This window comes from Ictidomys tridecemlineatus, chromosome 1, assembly GCF_052094955.1.
Source record: "Ictidomys tridecemlineatus isolate mIctTri1 chromosome 1, mIctTri1.hap1, whole genome shotgun sequence".
Taxonomy (NCBI): domain Eukaryota; kingdom Metazoa; phylum Chordata; class Mammalia; order Rodentia; family Sciuridae; genus Ictidomys; species Ictidomys tridecemlineatus.
The window spans coordinates 129,981,968-129,999,433 of record NC_135477.1 but is presented as its reverse complement, the minus strand read 5'-3'; the positions used below and the strand labels follow the sequence as shown (position 1 = coordinate 129,999,433).

General features: G+C 50.5%; 1 protein-coding gene across 10 annotated transcripts in view; it reads right to left on the bottom strand.

Moving 5' to 3' along the window:
- The window catches only part of Ndst1 (N-deacetylase and N-sulfotransferase 1), an 81,169-nt gene that overhangs the window by 36,945 nt on the left and 26,758 nt on the right, over window positions 1-17,466 (bottom strand). Inside the window, exon 1 of one of the 10 annotated variants that reach the window (XM_078047802.1) lies at window positions 13,100-13,201. The exons of 6 other annotated variants lie outside the window; for them this stretch is intronic. The gene's annotated coding sequence lies outside the window, so the exon portion shown is untranslated. Of the gene's footprint in view, window positions 1-1,251; window positions 1,385-3,490; window positions 3,577-12,980; window positions 13,003-13,099; window positions 13,202-17,466 lie in introns of those variants that run through there. 3 more of the 10 variants (XM_078047813.1, XM_005324156.4, XM_078047814.1) reach the window with 3 other exon arrangements.

The following is a 17,466-nucleotide window of genomic DNA, read 5'->3' as shown; positions in this document are numbered from 1 at the left end:
CTGTCACACCCCCAGCACAGTCATACCACCACCCACCGCCCAGCCCCACCCCAAGCCACCCAGTTCCACCAACCACCCTGACAAGACGGCCCCACCCATCACATCCAGTGCAGAGAAGAAAATCCTTCACATTTGCTTCCCAGCTGTGCAGGAGTATCTTGGGGCAATTACACCCCTGGGAGGCAGAAACCAGAAGCAAATCCCTTCCTATGCTGGAATCTGCCGCCTGCTGCGTGCCCCATCCCCCACCACCCCTGCAGTGCTGCCTGGCCAGGGGCCAAGCTGCTGCCTGTCAGTCACCCCACCACTACCAGGGCTGCCACCAGCAGGGGATGTCAGTGATCTGGCTCAGAATCACAGGGACACAGAAAGCAAAGTCCACCCTGCAGTGGGTACTCAGGGACACTAAGGCCAGAGGAAAGGGAAAGGACCCTGGTGTTGCACTAGCCAGCACTGCCTCACTCCCACCTACCTTGGCCCCTTTTCTTGTCCATTAAAACCCTGTCCATCCTCCTCCAAGGCCAGGTTCAGCTGAGAATCAGATTTTGCTCATTGTGGATTTCAAAAGTCCTGTTGAGCTCCTTCTGCCTCCCCGCTCCCCCATGCCATGCCCAGCTCAGCTGCTTCCCAACTAGAACACCACCTCCCAACTCCAGAAGAGCTTCCTCCCAAGGCAGAGAAGCCTCCTACCATAGTAGGTGCTAGATCCGTGTGCCCTAGACAATCACCTTCCCCTTTATGAATCTACTACAAGAAGAATGAAATCCTAATTAGAATAAGTTATAGTCCATGTATATGTATGTCAAAATATACTCTACTGTCAAGTATATCTAAAAAGAATTTAAAAATAAAATAAATGAATCTACAGAGAATCTCTAAGCTAAATGCATTACTAATAGTAATGAGCATTTCTAAAACCTTTTATGTCCATACACATGTGATTATTTCTTCCCTACAGCAGCACCCTGACCTAGATCCCCCTTATTTCACAGATGATAAACTGAGGCCAGAGAGGTCCAGAGCACTGATGAGTAGTGGGTCACTAGGAAATTCAGCCTAGAAGCCTGGGCTCTCTCAGCTCCTGGCCCCTCTGTTCACCTGGCACAGCAAGCGCTTGCCAGGTGCCCTGCAGATCCCATTCTCTGCTTCCTTTGACTAGTTCCCTTCATGGTTTTGTTTCTGTCCATTCTGTCTCTGTTTCAACTTCACAAGCAGCAGCTAATGATGCCTCCGGGAAACAACCCAACCAACCTGCATCAATCAGTGAGCACACACAGCACGAGGCTCGCAGGTTCACTCCCTGGTTCTCAGCTTGGGATTCTGTCTGGGTTCCCTGGCAGGCAGGGAAGGCCCCAGAGAAAAACCTCAGGAACTTAGACCCCACTTGTTGGGAATCTTTCCTCCCACAGGATCTGAGTTGAGAGCTTACCTTTGTACCTGCTATGAAGAAAAGGTTTACCAGGCAAACAAACCAGATGGCCTGGGGGAGGGTGTGAGGGACAAGGCAGCCTGGGCCACTGCCCAGGACCAGCTCCCTCCAGTCCCACCGAAGCTCCCTGAAGACTAAGGCCAACAGAAAAGGATAGTGATTGCCCACAAAGCTTCTCTAAAAAGGGCTCTGCCCACCCCTCAAGTCTGTCTAGGACAGTCTGATCCATCCCCAGATTTTTTTGTCTTAGGTTCTGATCAGAGACACTCAAAAGAAAAAGAGCACTTCCTTATCAATGTCACAACCTCCCTCTTTGACATCCAAAGTGGACTGAGCTCCTGCTCACTCCCTAGGGCTGGGCTCACTTCCCCACCCTAAACCTCACACCCTGAGAGGGTGCCTTCGGCATCACTCCACCAACAGAGGCTGAAGAGGGGAAGCTACTGACTCAAAACAGGCTAGGCAGAGATGGAGCTAGAGTGGCCCTCCCAGCCTACCTTGGAGCCCCTACAGGATCCTGCTGCCCATACTCCACAGCCTCCTGCAGGGGGCCAGCCCAAGGGCTGCTGAGCCAGCTTCTCTAGTAATAGTGAGCTTCAACCCTGGGGAAAGTTGCACAGATAGTGGGGGGCCATGGACTCCAGAAAGGTTTGTACCTTCTCCTGCTCAGGGCCCCACATGAGAAAAGAGAGCTGCCTGCATGCCCCAGTCAGCAGCCTCCTCCCTTAAGAGGAGAAAAGAAGGAGTGAGGGTCATAGCAGGCAATCCCAGCTACAGGACAACACGAGGGACAATAATGACCATCACATCTCCCGGACTTTGTACAAGTCAGGACTCATACCAAGCCCTTCCAATCATTGCCTCAGTATTTGTCATTTATTCCCAATGAAGTAAAAATAACTTTGGACCTTGGGCTTCTCCCCTGTCCGCCTCCCTGGCAGAGGAGCTGGGAACTGTTGTCCCCCTACCCTCCCACATGCCCAGCTCCAGGCTGCCAGGCATCCAGAGTCTGAGCAGCAGATTTACTAAGGGGCCAGTTCATGGATGTGGGAGCCACACTCTGTGTACAATTCACATCAAAGTCCCCACTTCTCCTGGGCTCTGAATATTCAAGAGCTGGAGATGAGATGCTAGTGCCCCCCACCCACAGTGAGTCAGGCTCCCCCAGCCTTGGAGGGTGGGAGCTAAGGACAGAGTGCTGGTAGAAAAGAGGAGACAACTCAGCACCTCCAACACTCTCTGCGAGTCCCTGGGAAGTCCCTTCCCTTCTCTGAGCCTTTGCTTCCTCAACTACACAAAGAGATGTGTGGATCAGATCAGAAGTTTTCACCTTTAGGGGATTACAGAACCTTTTGAGAAGCTAATGACGGCTGCTAGCAGATTCTCTCCTCAGACACACATATTCAGATGGACCTACGGCAATAGACAATTTATGAACACGGAAACTCTGCAGGGGTACCTTGTCCTGTCTAGTCCAAGAGAACCAAGAATTTCTGCAGGGGTGCCTTGTCTTTGACAAGTCCCAGCTCTCATGATCTAAAAAAGACTGAAGTCACAAATATCACATCCTAGCACCTTGGGGCTCACCTTTCCAGCTTCGCGAGGACCCTGAAATAAATCTTTAACTCTTGAACCTGTTGTCCTCAGATGGAACTGTGGACTTGCCTAGCTGTCCTGAAAAGCTGTAAGAGAAACTGAGCCCTGTTTTCTCATCCCCAGCCTTCTCCTCTTCTTCCCTCAGCCACCTGTCCACCAAGTCCTCATCGCCATCAGCAGCCACCACCTGCTATTTTTTAATCATTACACTTGTGTAATCTGCTCTTGGGACAGCCCTGGGAGCTGACACACTTGAGGAACCTGCTTCCGATTCTGACTGTAGACAGAGCTGTGCTCCAGGCTCAGGAACCAGCCCTTCTGCATGGGTACACACACTCGGCACATGCACACACATGTTCAGATAGACGAGAAGAACTAGACAGGACGGGGGACTAAGAACAGTGGTTGGAGAGTCCAGGGAGACCAGCATAGACAAGGGGAGCCAGAGAGAAGGACAAGACCCACCAGAGCTCCAGAGTTCCAGACCAGGCCCCTCTGCTCTTGGCTATGTCCTCTCCATGGGTCCACACTCCTCACTAACACGGCTGCACCTAATCCCAGAGCAGGACAAATGGCATTACTGTCAGTCCAGTCCCCTCCCCAGGAGGGAGGGAAGGAGGTGTCCCTAGGGCACTTGAGCCACCAACTACATTCCTGGAAACCCTCCCCCCCCATGTCACCTCCCTTGCCAGGGCTGCCAGCCCTTCCAGACCTCCTGCCCTCTCCCAGTCTGCCCCAGCATCAGAGATCCCCAAAGCAGGCAAAGGGCCCATCTAGAGATGCCCTCTAACCCTCATGTCACCAACCCTCATGCCAGTGAACCCTCTGGTCTCTCTAAAGAAGAGGCAGTGAAGAGTAGAAGAAGCCCTCTTTGGCAATGAGAATAACTGGGTTTCAGCTCTGCCTGACTTCCCACGTGACCTCAGACAAGCCCCTTCACCTCCACTCCTGTTTTCCCACCAGTCCTGATAAGAAGAAAAAGACTGATATCTCCTCTTGGAACCAGCTGATGGTTACAGTGTCCATGACATTGGTTTTGGGATCCTGCCTCCTCTCGGCTCGATTGTCAGGCCCTTCCTGTAGCCCTGCCCTGCAGAGGAGCAAGAAGGATAACTGGCAGAGGTGTGGACAGTGCTAGTCTTTGCCACAGTCAAAATGTTAGAGTTGAAAAAAGGACTTTTGGGGGCTGGGGCTGTAGCTCAGTGGCAGAGCACCTGCCTCACACATCTGAGGCATTGGGTTCAATCCTCAGCGCCACATAAAAATAAATAAATATATATTTTTAAAAAAAAAAAAAAGAAAAAGAAAAAAGGATTTTTCTTTTTTTTCTTTTCCTATATATTTTTTTCTTCCACATTTTTTATTGGTACATTATAGTGATTAGTGATAATGGGATTTGTTGTTACATATTCATACATGCACACAATGTAACTATAATTTGGCCAATATCACTCCCCAGCACTCCCTCTCTCTCCCTCCCTGCCTCTGAAAAGGGACTTTTGAAGCCAAGGTCCAGAAAGGAGAAGCAACTCAGCTGTGGTCACACAATGAGCTAGAAAAAGTCAGGGCAGCCTGGGTTCAATTCTTGGCAGCAAGCACTTCTAAGTGTCCACTTGAAAAGGTGTTTAACTCAGAGAACACCAAAGGACAGCACAAGGCACTCTGCAAAGGCCCCAAGAGCAGCAGTAGAACAAAAAAGACGGTGTGTCCATACATGTATAGGCCAACCTTCCAGCCTCTCATGTCACACCATGAAGGTGGCTGAGGTCCTACCAGCCATAGGTAAATCCTAGGAACCCCTTGCAGGGATTGACAGTCATGGCCACATCTTAAGAAGTCACCTGAGGCCCGGCAGGCAGTCCCAGCAGTGGAGACAGGGAGCCTGACCCAGAAGGGCACCCCAAGACCAGCTGGCTCTGCAAGATGCCAAAGTCTTGGGAAAACTGAAAAGCCTCCAGGCGGGTGCCCAGAGCAGAGGTAAGCCAGGTGGGCTGAGCGACAGAGGAAGGGAAAAGCTTTCAGATGCCTGGAGCCACAGAAGCCCCCTAATCTCCTAGAGGCCTGGTGGGCCCAACACAGGGCCTACTGAGTCCAGGGAGGCTTCACCGAGGGCACACATGAAAGCAGCCTGTCCCTACAGACTTGCTGGGGCTTGTCGCCACAACAAGCGCCTGCTGACAACACTCCTGGGTGGGAGGGGGCTCAGCACACTCACAGAAGGCACAACTGGCAGGGGGGGAGGGGCAGGGGGTGGGACTGGTGGGCGGGAGGTCCTGGCTGCCGCTAGAACTCAGCCAGCCAGAGGCGGGGAAACAGAGGCGGGGAAACAGCGGCGGGGAAACAGCAGCGCAAAAAGCAAAGCGCCAGGTGACCTACTTCACACAGGTCCCCTTTAAAAAAGTGATCAGGGGCTTCTGTGAGGTGCTTCTAGAAGGTACCTCTAGATGTCCCTAAGAATGAGTCCTAAATTAAGCACTAACCAGGGCAAAGCTCAAGTAATGCTAGCGAGGGCCCCTACTCCCCATAGCCTGCCAGAGGAGTCCCTCCTGAGACTGCACCTGGGTGCACCTCCTGCCTTACCCTGGTCCCAGTCTGGCACTGGCTCCTTTCTGGGCCTTGCTTTGTTTACCTGTAAAATGGAATAGCACCAGATGACCACACAGATCCTCCTAACACTAAGCTGGGAAATTCTGTAGGAAGCATAAGTGACCTCCACAGGAAGTCCTCAGAAATAGATGCAAGGGCCACAGCTCCCCCACCGTCCATAACAACACAGCTCACCATGCCACAGTCACATTGTACAAGTGCTGGGTTCTTTGCTGATTGTTTGGCCTTCCCCACCAGAGCCTCATTTTACAAATATGAAAACCATGGTTTGTGGAGGTGAAGCAACTTGCTCAAAAGCTCCCCAATGGGAAATGCTCAGCTGAGATCCGAAGTAGCATCTGTTTGGCTCTTAATCCCACATTTCCAGGCATCAGCCACAGAGAACCCCAAACCCACCAGGGCCTGGAAAGTGCCATCAGGTCTTTGCACTGCCCACATTTTCTAGAATATAATGCTGGGGCTAATGTGCCAGGCAGCGAGGAGCAGGGAGGTGGGATGGGGAAGTCCATGTGGGTGCTGGACATTCTGCAGATTGACCAGTTGTCCAACACTGTGGTTATCATGTTCTCATCACCATCATCAGCACACCACAGCTACCATCTGCCATGTTTAAGTCATTACACACTTGCAAAGCTCTTTCATAATAAGCATTGCTCTGGCATCCAATGACAGCTTTATACAAGCAGAGCGGGAATTTCTTACCACTTTCTCAGGAGAGGAAAGTGGTGCTCCCAGAGAATGAGTGACTTCTCAAAAGAAATACAGGAAGGCAGTTTCTGAAAGTAAACTTGGAGCCCACCTCCTTTGCCTCCCTGTGCAGGGCTGGGTCTACTCCAACCAGCCCAACAGCCTCGATGGGCCTTTGTAACAACAGTGACTACTTCGGAGAGCTTACTCCATGCCAGCACATCACACGTTACCTCAGCTACCTAACATCCTGTAAATTAGTGTTGCTCTGCTTTCTTTGAGCAGATGGGAAGTGCTGAGGCTCAGAATGGTAGGCCATCATGCCTAGGTGGGCCAAGCTATGAAGGGGAGAGCTGGCATTCAAACACAAGTAGTCTGGTTCCAAAGCCTGAGACCTAAACCTCTATGCTGCATGGCTCTGCCTGGGAGGCTCCATCCCAAGCAGTCCCTTGAAGGGAATGGAGGCCAGACACATCAAACACTTGAGTGCCTGGTAGGGTATGGCAAGATTATAATAACAGGAGGACAAACAAAGCTCTTGGGGAGTCCGCAAGAGGGAGGCTGGTATAAACATCTGTCTGGGCAGCAGGCCAGGAATCTGAGTAAGGGACATGGGAACAGAAGGAGGTAAGATATGAGGGGGAGACCTTGCTCTAGTGCCTTGCTCTCTCTGAACCTTGATTTACTCAGGTGTTAAGGAAAGTCCTTGGAATATCTCCAGAGGCCCTGCTATCCAAAGACCCTTGGACCTTGGGAAAACAAGCAAGTCCCAGTGACACCCTGGCTACGAGACTCAGGGACTCTGAAATGTCCTTGGCTGTCCTGGCCAGCTCAGCTGCTGGAAAACAGGCTTGCAGAAGCAAAGGGCTTGGCTGGCATGCCTGGGCACCAGTGAAGTGTGGGTCCTTAGGGGGCACATTCCACCCATTGTCAACTTCTCCATGGCTCCACTGGAAGAGGTACCACCCAGCCTGGACTCAGCCCAGGAGCCGAGGTCACATCCAAGTGCCCAGTGGAATGCCTCTCCAAGCCCTGCCCTGCCCTGTCAGCCCTGTTCAGACCCATATGATACTTTTGTGTGTGTGTGTGTGTGTGTGTGTGTGTGTGTGTGTCTGTGTGTGGTGTGAGTGTAGGGGGTGTCGCTTGTATTGTAAAGACTGGCCTTGAGCTTTGGGGCTTAAGCAATCCTCCTGCCCCAACCTCTAGAATAGTTATGACTATGGCCACCATGCCTCACTCCAGAACCTTATATGCCACTAAGTCCACTCAATATCACCCACTCTTCAAAGACCCTCACTAACATTTCCCTAAGGCTCACCACTGGAATAGACAGATAAGAAGTCCTATTGGAATCCACAGAGAAAATGGCTACCCTCCTCCCCAAAGGACTGTGCAAATCAGAGGCTGTCATGTCAAGTCAATGTAGACCTTTAGCTAAGGAATGGGCAGAGAGTCCAACAGGGCCAGCCTCAATTCTTACTCTGGAAGGTGGAAGGGGCAGGGACTTGCTAAAAGGACTCAAGTATTCTGTACTGGCAGCTCTCATAACTGCCCTGTCAAATCATATGCATAAAATATTTCTGTTCAATAACCTCCCATGAGTCCCACCACCAACTGGGCCAAGCCCCTTAAGCAGATGAACCACACAAGTCATTGCTAACAGCCTCTATTAACTGGGTGTAGTGTGTGCCTGGGCCTCTGCTTGGTGTTTTCTGTTCATTTCTCACTTAACCATTGCAGTACTCTGTGAAACAGGTGCTATCATTAGCCCATTTTTGTAGATGACAAACTGAGGATCAGAAAGGTTATGTTACTTGCCCAGAGTCACAGCCACATGGCACTCATGCCTGACTGATTCCAAGTCCAGATTCCTAACAACTGTATTATATCATCTCTTCAAACGTTCCCTGCCACCCTTAGAATTCTGGGGCCAGCTCAACACTTCTATGCACAAGTGAGTAAACCAAGGGCCAACCAACAGAGCTCTCTCCAGCCTCCCCTTCTACCTCTAGCCGTCCCACCCCAGAAGAACTCCCACTCAGCAGGTATGCCAAGTGGGAAGGCTGGGACCTCCACCATGACACAAGTCCCTTCTGTCCAGAAGGATGGGAAAAGTAGGAGAAAGTTCGCAGAGAGGGAGAAGAATGTGAAGGAGTCAGGAAACATGCATTCTCATAGAAGAGTCTCAAAGCCGGGGCATCCCTTATCCCGACAGAAACAGGAGCGTGCATTTATTTACACCCACAGGAGCCCCAACAGCATATGCCCATATTTAGCACAGCTGACTGATACCTCTCTCCCAAAACCTGCTTGTCCTGCAACCTTTCCCTTCTCAGTAAATGACACCACCATCTTTTTAGTTCCTCCAGCCAGAATCCTGGTAGTCAACACTCTCTCCTTTCATACCCCACAGCTAATCCCTCAGCAAATCCTGTCAGCTCATCCTGCAAAATGAATCCAGAAACCCGTGACACCCACCCCTCCACTCACCCACCATAGCCCAGCCACCTTCCTCTTTCATCTGCATGATCACAGCCACCTCCTGACCAGGTGTCCTTCATCCCCCACCAATCTCTCCCCACCCTCCAGTGTCTTCTCCACACAAGAGTCCACATGATCCCTCTAAATAGAGGGCAAAGCCAGGCTCAGTGGTGCACACGTGTAATCCCAGTGACTAGGGAGACTGAGGTAGGAAGGTCCCAAACTTGAGGCCAATCTTGACAATTTAGTGAGACTCTATCTCAAAATTTAAAAAAATGAAATAGGCTGGGGATATAGCTCAGTGGTAAAGCATCCCTGGGTTCAATCCCCAATATCAAAATAAATAAATAAGAATAGGGCAAAGCAATCAGTCCTACCCCAAGCCCTCCAGCATGTTCCCCTTCCTCAAATTTAAAAGAGCAAAGTCCTCCTGCGGGCCAAGAAGCAGAACCCTATCTGCCTGCCCCAGGCCACTCATTCTCTGCTCAGCAGGCCTCCTGCCTGATCTTTATCCATGCTCTGCACCCCTGCCCCACAGCCTAGATGACTGTTCCCCTCCCAGAATGATTCTCCCCAGATTTCCTGTGGCTCCCTACTTCACTCTGAGAGTCTGCAGCCCCGCTTGCTGGAGACACTGACCAACAAGGTAGAGATGTATCCCAAAGTCATACTTTCTACCCCCAAGCCAACTTAATTTTTCTTTCAGACATTTCTTGCTGCCTGGACATTGTGGGTATTTGGTTGCTTGTTCACTCTATCCCACCAGCAACTCCACCTCCAAAACAGGGACTTGGTCTGTTTTGTTCATCAAGGCATCACAGTTCCTAGAAAAGGGCCTGAAACAAAGTAGATGTGTAATAAAAATGTGTCCAATGAGGAGCTATTACCTCCCTCACTTGGACACACCTTTTATTCTCGGCAGCCCCCAGGAGACCAGGAGGCTAATATCACACCTGTGCCAGGTAAAACCCTGAGGAAGAGGTTTCACACAACCAGATCCTGGGCAAATCCCCAGTACAGCGTTGGAACAACTGATCACATGAATCAATGGACAGGCCTTTACATCTGTCCCTGACTGGTGCCTCTAAACATCTTTTCAGCCACTGAGGAAGAACTTCTGGGTCCTGACATGGGCAGGCTGGGGCTGCTGTTGGCCTCCTCAGCCCATCAGTGCTGCCCCATGCTCCCAGCAAATGAGGCGGAGGAAGGAGGCCCAGCACCACGCCTGCCCTGTTCCTCTTGTCAGCAGGAAGACTGTCAGAAGGAAACTTTGTTCTCAGAAGAAAGAGCAAGAAGCCAGTGCCAGGCGGAAGTAGGCAGAGACAGCTGGCCCATCAGAGAGTTCAGGGAAAAACAAAGAAGTGGGATGGAGGATGTGTGAGGGGTCACTCGCACACCCAACCGGTTTCATGCCTCTAGGGTGTAGCGACCATGGTCATTTTCCAGAACCTCACTTCTAGGTCCTCATAGATAATCAGATGATTGTCCTAGCTGGGTGATCTGCACTAACCTGCAGAAGCAGAGGGGATAGAATCAGGAGATCTGGGGCTCCAGTCCAGCTGTCCACCCATGTGTGACATTAGGAGAGCCTCCTACCTCTATGTGCCTCAGCTTACCCAGCTATAAATGGCCTGTTCATTTGATGTTTCAACCTGTATGTCACAGAACCACACAGTGAGGGACCCTCAACTTGTGGCCAGGTCAGAAGGCCACCCAGGCTCTGTCCTCCATGCAAGGGCCTATACCAGAGGCACAGCACCTGCCTGCTCCATCCCAGTCCTCCAGCCTGCTTCCACCTGTGATCACAGCACTCTCCTGAACTGTTGCCTGATGTGAATGAAACCCTGTGGGCCTGGCCAGGGTGAGGCCAAGCCTCTTTATCCTACTCGCCACACATCTGCCTGATGATCTCTGTGTTACCCTCTCTAGGGTAGTTCACAAGGCACAAAGACTGGGAGGAGCCCAGCATGTTCGTGCAGAGGATGAATGTGCAGCCAGAGAGAAAAAGAGGCATATGGAAGTCACAAGGCCCAACTGTCACCCACAGTCCTCCCTAGCAGCCTTGGGCTCCATGCACTAAGACACGGTCCCCAAGGTGTGCTCTAAAGACCCCCATGTCTGGATCTTCTGAGGAGGGGAGACTGTATCCCAGGCAGAATGAATCAGAGCAGAGGACTGCAGTGAGGGGAGGGCAGAGATCTGCATGCCTTTTTAGCAAACTTCCCAGGTTTTTCTTATACCCAAACCACTGCAACCTCTCAGCTAAGACCTCTTCCAGGAGAAGACATCTTAGCTGGCCTTGAGAATTTCTTGAATGGAAAGACAGAGGGACAAGGGAGCAATAAACAATGCAACACACTCTAGAAGGAGCATGAAGCAGATAAAGGGGAAGCCCAGCAAACACCTGAACCCTCCACCTAGGAAGCCCCCAGGACTGCTGGGCCACTCCTTCCCCAAATTCCCCAAGTTCCTGTGGGGGTGTGAGTAAGGGGAAGGACAGCAGGCAGAGGGCTCCTCTCCTGTTGTGCTCCGGGGCTGTCATCTGCAGCTTAAGATGCTGCCTGGGTCAGTGGCTACTCAGTGGCTACGCAGCCAGAGCTTATCTGTGGGGAGGATTCCAGGGCTACAGGGCAAGATGATCCAGAGCCTCTACCAAATGGAACCGGACCACTGTAGTGACCTACCACTGCCATGTCTTTCTTCCCGTAAGAAGCACTTGTTATGCTCCTGCTGCATACAAAGTCCTAAGCCTCTAAGCACAATGCTTTGAGGGACACACAGATCAGGCAGCCCTCACCCCCAATAGTTACCAGGAAGACAGATAAGGCCACTCACTACAATACGCGGGGAAAGTCCTCATGCCTTAAGGACAGGCCAAGCAACTCATGCCTGCAAGGATCACAAAGATCATGGAAGTACATGAAGCAGCCAGCCAGGAATGGGGCGCCTGCCACTGGAGAATGTAGGTTCAAGGTTTTTCAATCTTCCAATTTTTGAAGTAAAGCCAGAAGTCTGGATTTTTATGTAAAATCTCTTTGTCAGCAATTCGCTCGATATTTGGCATGAGCCAAACAAAACCTGCCCATGGGGCAGATGTGGCCTGCCAGTTTGTGACCTCTGTTTTCTTAAAAGGGACAGAGAACACACTGTGGAGCTTAACAGAGGCCCCTGTCCTGTGACTGAGGTAGCTGGGAAGGCTCCCTGGGAGAGGAGATCGGTGCTGGGCTGCAGGAATGGGGAGGCCTCTCTCCCCACCCTCCCAAAAGAAGACTGTCACTGCCCCCAAAGCAGGCACAGAGACTTCAGCTCTGTTCTGTCCCCAGGTGGTAGGAGGAGGGGCCTTGGGCCCAGCAAACCTTCAGGACTCAATCTATCAGTGGCAGACTAGCAGGGGTCCGATTTCAAACCTGAAGCCTGAGGAAGGCCAGCAAACAACAGCTCTGTGGGGGAAGGGAGAGAAAGAGACAATGAAGGGACAAAATGAAGCTGAGAATGTGTCCTGCCTGGCCAGGCCCCCGCTGTTACATAACCCTGCCTTAGGACAAAGCCAGGACTCAGGACACCCTGCCCAGGTCCTCCCAGAATGTGGAGAGAGATGCCTCCCTCCCAGTCCACCACTGCGCTCCAACCTTGCCCTGCTGCTCCCAGAAAGCCCAACAGGGAGTGCAGAGCTGGGAGAGGAGACCAAGACTCCAAGATAAGAAATGTACAGCATCACATCACAACTTAGCAGCGAGACCAACACCAAGAGCAAACTCTTACCCTTTCACCAAGTGATTACTTTGTACCAGGCACTAGAGTAAGTCCTTTACTGCACTATCTCAAGTCCAACGATAATATCATGAGATAAATATCCTTAACTACTGCCATTTTCCACATAAGAAAACTGAAACAGACTAGATAACTTACCCAAGGTCACACAGCTAGCTGTAAGTGGAGGAACTGTCTCAGAACCTGACAGCTGCCTCTAAGGCCACACTGACTCCCAGCACTACACTGCCCCTGGGCTGCTTTCTGCCTGCACCCCACCAAGGCCGCAAGTCTCAAGTCTGCAATGCATGTGACCCCTGTCCTTTTGTTGGCACTTCACAGAGACACCCAGCCTTCTGCAAACCTGATGAAACTGATAAGACTTTTTCTTAAGAATGTACAGGATCACATCACAACTGATAAAATGTACCTGATTTCAGGGGCTCACAGTCCCTGCACTGGTGGGAGGGCGAGTCAAGATCATGCGGTACTTGAGACAGGAAGTAGCAGAGGGAAAGGAGGCACCCAGGCCCTGCCAGCCTCTCCTACCTCCAAACTCAGAGCCCTTCATCCACAGGCGTGGGCAGGAATCGGGGTTCAGGGCCTACTCATCCCTTCAGGCTGGGAGGACAGAATGAATCACAACACACAATGGCCTGCTCCTTTGCACCCACTGCGTGTGACTCACAGCTCCCAGCTGCTGGGCAGACGGAGCACAGCAGGGCCTGGCATCTGGATGGGGGTGGTATCACCAGGCACACCGTCCAGCCTTTTCTCCACCCCTGGGCCACCTTGCTGTAGACTGGCAGCTCCCCAGCAGTAAGGCACATTTCAACCTCTGCCCATTCCCCATGCCAGCTGGAGCCCCAGGGTGGTAAGGCAAAACAAAAAACCCTTGTAGGGTGCAGGAAGACCCAGTTCTAGCCCAAGTCCTCTGCCGCCTCTCTACCCCATTGTGCAGGCCCCTCCCACCTCAGCCTTGTTTCACCAACTAAAAAATGGGAAGACTTCCCAATGGTCCTGCCCGGAGTCCACAGCCCAAGGCTATCAACAGCAGCACCTGACAACTTCACAAAGCGCTGAGATCCTGCTTTCAGCAAGTTCCATAAACATCCTTCAGAGAAACAAAAAGTTAAACCTAAAGACTACTTTTTTTTAAGGATATCAAGAAGTCCTTTTTATAGTCTAGCTTCCCCCATCCCACCTCCATTGTTCCAAATATCCTCTAAGGACCTAGAAAATACATTTGATTTCCGACTAGGGTTTGGGCTTGGTGTTCTTCCTCTTGGAAGCCGCCCTACCCCTCACTGGCAGCCTTCTCACAGGACACCCCAGCAGCGTCCTGAGCCACCCTGAGGGCTACAGCTACCCAGTCAGCCAAATACAGAGTGGGGTATGGAGAGTTGTGGGAAGAAAACTGCTTGGGACAAAGATAATTCTGTGATCTGACCCCAACAGTGATTCTGCCCAGTGTGGGCAAGTCCATGCTCCTCTCTGGGCTTTAATCCCCTAAACAAGATGGAAGGAACCCTATAACTGTGAGGGAAGCCCTTAGACTCCTGGGAAGTACCTTGGGGACACTAAGGAGGAAAGAACAGCAGAAGGAATAATAGACAGATTCTAACCCTCCCACACCCTTCTGCTAGAACCAAAGGAGACCCACTTTAATCTCTCTGATTTCATCTCATCCTAACTACGGACCTTGAACTCACTACTGAGTCTCTGAGCCTCAGATCCTCTGAGTTTTGTGGTCCACCTACAAAACAGGGAGGATAACAATGTCTATAGGAAAGGCTGCAGCTACCCCAAACAAGTCCCACCAGCCCTTCCCCATGCCTCACTCACTCTTTTGCTAGAATACATACTTGGAGACATCTTCAGAAAATCGATCTAAATTATGCAATACAAATACTCTAGGACAATTCCCCACTGTCCTTCTTCCAATGAGATCATGCTTCTAAGCGCCTCTATAGAACTATAGAATTCCTATATCTAGCCCCTTAGAGCTAAATGGCCTTAGTATTTTCATCTATAAAATGGAGACAATAACAGTTCCTACCTAACTTATAGTATTATTCTAGGGATTACTCCAGAGTAGGTAACATGGAGGTGCTTAGCAAACATTGATAAGCTGTCAAAAATGTGAGCAACAATTATGATCATTGTTTCAGTTACTGAGATGCTTAAAAGCACTGGCCTGATGATGGTTCAGGTCCCTTAGCCCTCGCAGCCTACATGTGGCCACTATAACCCATTCATGTGCATGTCCACATGTGCACACACCTAAGCACACACCGTCCTCTAAGGCAGGACCCACACTCTCTGCCTGGCCTCAGCCCTGGAACATAGCCAGATAGCTTGTTCCTGGCACCCACTCATGTCACCCACAGAACTCCCTACTCTTCCATCCCCAATCCTGTCTTCCTCAAGTTGCCCCAGCACTGTGTCCTGTAATCATGTTGAGGTACAGCTGTACCTCACTTCTATGTCACAAGATTATCTCCTGGGGAATAGGGAGATATTCTAAGATGGTGGCTCCTTGAAGAAGATAGAGAGAAACTGGGCTTTACTCTGCATCCCCTACTTTTTTGAGGGGAGAGGGTAATCAGGGATTGAACCCCAGGATATCAAGGGATTTAAAAAGCCAGGGACGTGGCTAGGGATATGGCTCAGTGGTTAAGCTTTTTAAAAATATATTTTACTTAGATATAGGTGCTCACCAAGTTGCTTAGGGCCTTGCTAAGTTTCTGAGGCTAGCTTTGAACTTGAGATCCTCCTGCCTCAGCCTTCCTAGGATTACAGGCGTGCACCACCACTCCCAGTTCATTGCTCACATCTGCTAGGTATCTAAATATGCTAGAAGCTGAAAAGCCTCAGAAAAAGGGCATTGATTTTCTTAATTTTTATTTTATGACAACCCAGTGGTTCTCAAACTTTAGCATGAATCAGAATCACTTGAAAATTGTTGGGCCCTACCTGCCACAGTATCTGACTTGGTAGGTCTGGAGTAGGGCCAGATAATTTATTTGCACTTTTAACTAGTTTCCAGATGATGCTGATGCTGCTGATCCACAGTCCAACTTTGAGAACTGCTGACTTAACCTACAGGTGAAGCAAGATGAGTAGATAACACTTCCACTCCTATACAAGCAGGTGTAAGGAGGAAGAGTATGCAGGCATGGAGAAAGGCCCTGCTATGACAACATTTGCTTCTCCTCACCTGGCCTCTGCCTGGGCAGGTAGCTCTATGTGCAAGGCTGGGGGTGCAAATCATAGGTGGATGCCGCTCAGCAATGACTACAGCAAATCTCCACCCACCACCACCTGGGACCTGCCCAGACAAGCCAATCCTTGGCCAGCCTGGGATGCTGAGAATTCAAGCCCTCCCTCAGGGAACCAGACCACAGGTCTGAACGAGACCAAAATCCCCACCATATCTGAATCATATGAGCTCCAGGATTCTGTTCCCACCTCCAGAAACAGGGAGCTCCATCCCTCCAGACACAGCCCCACCATTTTGGCCCACTCAGATATTTTTGTTGTTTCTTTATTCGACTGAGTTGAAGTCAGTCTCCCCTGACACATCCACCCATTGAATCTGCCTCCCAGTGCCTCCTAGAACCAGGGACAGGCCATAGCAGCCCCTCATAAATCAGGAACCCTGGATTTAATCCCCTAGGTCTAAACTTCCCCAGGTTGAGCCATCCACTTCACTAAGCCTTAGCTGCCCCATCTGGTAAAAGGGAGTAGTAGCAGTACATATCTCCTACTGCTGCTGTGAGGGTTACACGAGCTCCTTAATCAACACTAACAGCATTGGAAGGAAACACGTAGACCTATAACTCTCTATATGCAGCTTTGATTATAATTCTGATAAGACAGTTGGAAATGTATTCAGAAGTATGTTAAAACTGCAATAAAAGATCATACCTGGGGGGAAAAAAAAAGAGGACGACAACGACAATGACTAACAATACCAGGCTGGGGAAATAGCTCAGTGGTAGAGAGCTTGCTTAGAATGTGTGAGGCCCTGGGTTTATCCCTAGCACCACAAAAACAAAAACAAAATAACTACAGCAACAAATGCCAGCCACAACAATAATCATAACTAACCTGAACTGAGGTTGTAGCTAAGCTCTACCCTGCCTTATCTTTCTAAATGCTGCAAAATGGGACAATCATTATCCCTTTTGTGCAGATGAAGAACTAAACTGTTTGCCCAAAGTCCTATAAGCAGAAAGTGTCCGAGGAGGGATATGACCCCAGCCTGTCTGGTTCTGAATCTCGTTTCCATCCTTGGCTCTGTCTAGATCTCCTACTCACTATCCCAAGATCAATTCCAGGTCACCTTTCCCTGACACCATCTACTCGTCCCTCCCAGGCACGGGAGGCTGGGCAGAAGGACTCACAAAGCTCCAGCCCATAGTCTATGCAATATGAGGATGAGTCCCTGATGATGAGGGTAGCCACAAGGCTACCAGCCCAACTCATCTGGTGAAAGCTTAGATACCCCTCACGCTGGCCACCAGGAAGGAGACTGAACCTTTAGAACTGGACCATCTTAACAGAGGCATAACAAGGGAGAAATTCTAGCCAGGCTGCCTGGATGTGACCAGTAGCTACTGCATGCCATGTAACTGCCCCCTCTCTCTCCAGGCCTCAGTTTCCTCATCAGCACAAGACTTCTCTGGCCATTGGGCAGAAAATTCATAATTCGTCATGTCCCTACCAATTTTTTTTTTTTTGGTACTAGGTCTTGAACCAGGGGCACTCCACCACTGAGCTACATCCCTTTTTCTTTTTATTATTTATTTTGAGACAGAGTCCCACTAAGTTGCTGAGACTGGCCTCAAACCTGTGATCCTCCTTCCTCAGCCACCTGAGTTGTGGGATTACAGGCATGTGCCACCATGCCC